The 4434-nt window shown below is 39.2% G+C and overlaps 1 pseudogene; it reads right to left on the reverse strand.

Annotated features, from left to right (window-relative positions):
- Positions 1–501: 501 nt before the first annotated feature.
- Positions 502–3766, reverse strand: LOC131837135 (olfactory receptor 4F6-like; annotated as a pseudogene).
- Between the last annotated feature and the right edge of the window lie 668 nt (positions 3767–4434).

The raw sequence follows: 4434 nt of genomic DNA on the forward strand, positions 1-4434 counted from the left end.
TTGTATTCATATAATTGAGAATATCTATTAACATAAAGGAAAAAATAACAGCATCTTGAATTAACATAAGAAAAGCCTGATTTGCTTGCCAAAAATAATTTACAAGAACCAATCACTCTCTTTATATGAGAATATTTTTCAACTCAGTGACAGAGAAAATATCAGCTACACCAGTAGCTCTGCAAATACACCTTGAAATTCATAAAACTTTCCAAGATTCTATAGACTAGTCAATATGTAAGCCACATAAAAAGTGTACTTTCAGAATTTTAAAATCTTAAAAAATACAAAATACATACATATATACATACATACATACATACATACATACATAAATACATGTATAATCACACCATTGGCCATTAACATGGAATAAATTATCCAAGATTTTTGAGCTGCTTAAATAAAGAAAATAAATTATCTGAAGACAGTATATAACCTTTTAATACTTGTGCATATAGTATTGCATACAGAAGGCACCACTTGTTTTCTCCTGAACTTTTAAAAAATTATCCTCAAACTCCATCTCTTCATTGCCACCTTCATGTCCTTCTTCCTCGATGTATGGAAAAAAGTTTTCAGAATGGGTGTAATCTTAAGGTCCAAAATGAAAAGAATCTTATCCACTGACATGGTGAGAAATTGCCACAAACAAACAAAGATGCATGGTCCATAAAACAAAAGCAGCACAGTGATATGAGCAGAAAGAGTAAAAAAGGCCTTAGACAAACCACCTGAGGGGCACTTCCATACAGTGACCAGGATGAAGATATAGGAGATAAGCAATGAAAAGATGCCCATGGAAACTAACTCACTGATGGCAGTAACTATGAATTCCATCTGTAGGTATCTGTGTATGTCAGTTTGATAAACCAAGGAAGGTCACAGTAAAAGCTATCTATCTCACTGGGACCACAAAAAGACAAATGGGCAACAAAAGCTAATAAGGCCATTAAATGAATGAGGCCAATAGCCCAAGCACCAGACAGAAGTAAAATGCACATCTGCAGGCTCATGTTAGGTAGTGGAGGGGCTTACATATGGCCACACATATAAGTTCAGGGCCAGGGTGATGAACGGCACCATTTCTGGTCCACTCAGGACAGGTAGCACAAATATTTGGATGACATGTCCCTGAAAGAATATGGTTTTGTGCCCAGAGAACAGGTCATGAATCAACTTAGGAACTGCTAAGGTAAAAAACACAAATCAATAAATGAGAGACTGGCTAAAAGAAAGTACATGGGGGAGTGTAAAGGAGGGTCAAAGGTCACTGTAAGCACAACAAGGTTTCCGAGAATGATTTTTACATAAAACACAGGAGAGAAAGCAAGGGGAAAATGCTGCACTGGTCTACTCCTACAGAGAACCAGGAATATAAATTAAGACCCTTCAGAGTAATTTGTACCATATACTGACTTTGTCTAATGATACCTAAAATATAAGAATCAAAATAATAAAGAATTGATCAAAAATTATTAAAAACACATATTTAGGTTTTTATTAAATCTGATTTTAGGAAGAAATCATCAATAACAGCCATAAGGTGTTTTTTTAAAAAATAATGTGTTAACTTATCCAGTCTGCTGATGTACTTAATGAGCTTAACTAATATTCCTAATAAACACCTACCATTTGCCTAGTACTATATCAAGTTCTGAGGTAAAACACTGATCTTGACTTCAGGAGGTTTACAGGCTAATGGTGGAACTAGATAATAACAGCTTTAAATACAAACGAAACTCATAATTCATTTAAAGAAATGAACTAGGGAGAATGTATTTCTTAAGCAGAACCATAAAACTGCAAGTGTCACTTCCTTAGTCAAGATCCTCTGGGCCCTCCTAACAGGAGGGGGAAATACCAGAAAACCCAATGATGGGATATACATTTCTTTCTATGAAAGTCTCCCTAAGCTCTTCTTCAAACTGCGTCTGAGATCAAAGAGGAAGAGAGAGAAATGAAAAAAATTATCTCCCCATGTATAAGAATGGAATTTTACTTCAAATGGAAATCCTTAAATTTGGGAGCTCCCCTTTGAGAATTTAGCATTTAGAAATTACATTAAACATTTCTTTACACAAAATAATTTGATTTAAAACCTATTTCAATATTGATGTTAAAGAAAAATATTGATATCTCACAGAGAAATAAAAGAGGAAGCTGCTGATCCCTTAATGACTATAGTAAAGAAGAAATGTTTTAGAGGCCTTCAACTTCAAAGCAACTTCTCAGTAACCAACTCTTCTGTCCATAAACAACATATTTTATGAGCTCACAGTTTTTGATTTACTATATCCTCATGATGTATTTCTGAGAATGCATCCTGGTCCATTAAGAGAGACTTCTCACATAAGCAAATCCTTCTAACCAAGCCTTAATAACAACTACACCTGCAGATAGATAATGTCAACAATAATCCAGTGGTTCTTAGTCATGTTTATGAATAAGGATTACCTGAAGCAGCTTAGTGTAAAAAGCACATTTCTGGGATTCATTCCCAGAATTCTAATTCAGAAAAGCAATGATGGATCCACGTTCTTTGCATTCTGAAAAGCATCCCAAGTGATTTTGAGATAGGCAGTCTTCAAATCACACTTTGAAAAACACTTTATTCTGTATTTTAATTACCTTATTTCAAAACAGGAAAATGAGTTTCATAAACACTTTCTCAAAATTCAAAGTTCCTCCATTTAAAATCTATGGCTGCCTATGCACTGACAATGACAAATTACCTACAGAAGCTCATAGTTCCCAGAAAACTGGTGACATTACTCACTCAAGTTTCATTAACATATCAAGGAGGCATGTTTATCCACTCCAGACAACAAAACTCCTAAAGCGCCAGCACAAGAGTCCACATCCATCCTCAAGGATCTGACCAGAGCAAGACAGAGACCTGAGCAGAGACTGGGAATGAGATAAGAGGCATGGGTACTTCTAAAAAGTCAGAAACACTTATGGGATCTAGCATCTATTTCAGCATTTACAACAGGACTGGTTGGTTCTGTGCTAAACATGCTGTGTGTGTGTGTGTGTGTGTGTGTGTGTGTGTGATAATAGGACAAATACACCATGCTCAGAAATCAGAGAAAAACTGAATAAGGGAAGCCTTACTTAACCATGAGGACTGAATTAAGTTCCCCTCTCCTATGCTCTCAGAGATTATTTTTATATTGATCATAACAATCATCTGACAGCATATTTTGTGACCGTTTCCTTACTTTTATTCCACTACAGAGAGAATGTCTGTTCTTAAATTCTCTGTGTCCACTACAAGCTCTGCTCATGTAATCTGAAATACAGCTGGTGCTTGACATTAATTGAATCACGTGTATAAACAGGATTAGGCATATTTTGATAAAAAGTGGCTACATCTAAAGTCTATGAAATCAAAAATCAGTATTACACCAATAAGAAAAAAGGAAAGAAATCCTAAGGCAGATAGATTTCCTTTTAACTTCTCTTATTCTTTATTATTATTTTTTTTAATTCCATGTTAACCCACTACAAAGCACTGCAGAATCTGAAATGGCTATGATGGGATTCTCCTCTCTAAAGAATGCAGTCTCAATTAAATGGAAGACACTAAAAGACTAGCCCCTTCTCTCAATCTTGTTCTCAGGAATTCTCTGGAAGCCCTCCATTTTGACATTTTAATTAGGATGACCTGTAAAACAGCATTCATCACCCCCTCCCTGAAACAACAACTTCTTTTTCCAGTCAGTTTTGGGACCAGACTGACCAAAACTGCTGACTGACCCATACAACTCTGAAATCACTGCCCCTTCCCCGACTGATGGTTGCCCAAGGTCGGGACAAATTTCCTGAATCCAAATTTCTCATTCCCTATTTGCATATGCTGTCACATCACCACAATACAGGCCCCAAGTACAGGGCCCGAGGAAGGAGAGCCATACCAGAAGCCTATCCGGAGAACACTCAAGATGGGCCATTATGTGGGGCCCATCAAGAAGGAGCCTTGCAGGAACATCACACAAAGAGGGGCACCGCGGGAGGACAACACCTGGGCATGATCTTCCACAAGGCGACCCGGCCAGAACGAAGACTCAATCCGGATCTTCAACACGACCCGGCGCCGCCTCCACCCGGGCCTGCTGACGGCTCACCTACCTGATGGAGATCCAGCGTCCCCCACAAGTGGCCGGTGACATCTTCGGAGTCCGCAACAGGAAGCAGGCCATGCCTTGCAGGAGCCTCCGCTGGCAAGCACACCCACGTTTGTCAGGAAGGCCTCCCGGCCCTTCAGGGAGCTAGTAAGGCACACCTGAGGTCTCACACAGGCAGCCAGGCCTGGCCCCGGTGTGTGCTCCACCAGTGGCTGACCCTGCCCCGAGGCCTTCTGGACAACACAAGCTGCCTCAGCCCGGCGGAGCAGGAGACACGCAAGCACCGACGCGCAAAGGAAGGCAC

The sequence above is a fragment of the Mustela lutreola genome, chromosome 7 (genome assembly GCF_030435805.1).
Source record: "Mustela lutreola isolate mMusLut2 chromosome 7, mMusLut2.pri, whole genome shotgun sequence".
NCBI classification, from domain to species: Eukaryota; Metazoa; Chordata; class Mammalia; order Carnivora; family Mustelidae; genus Mustela; species Mustela lutreola.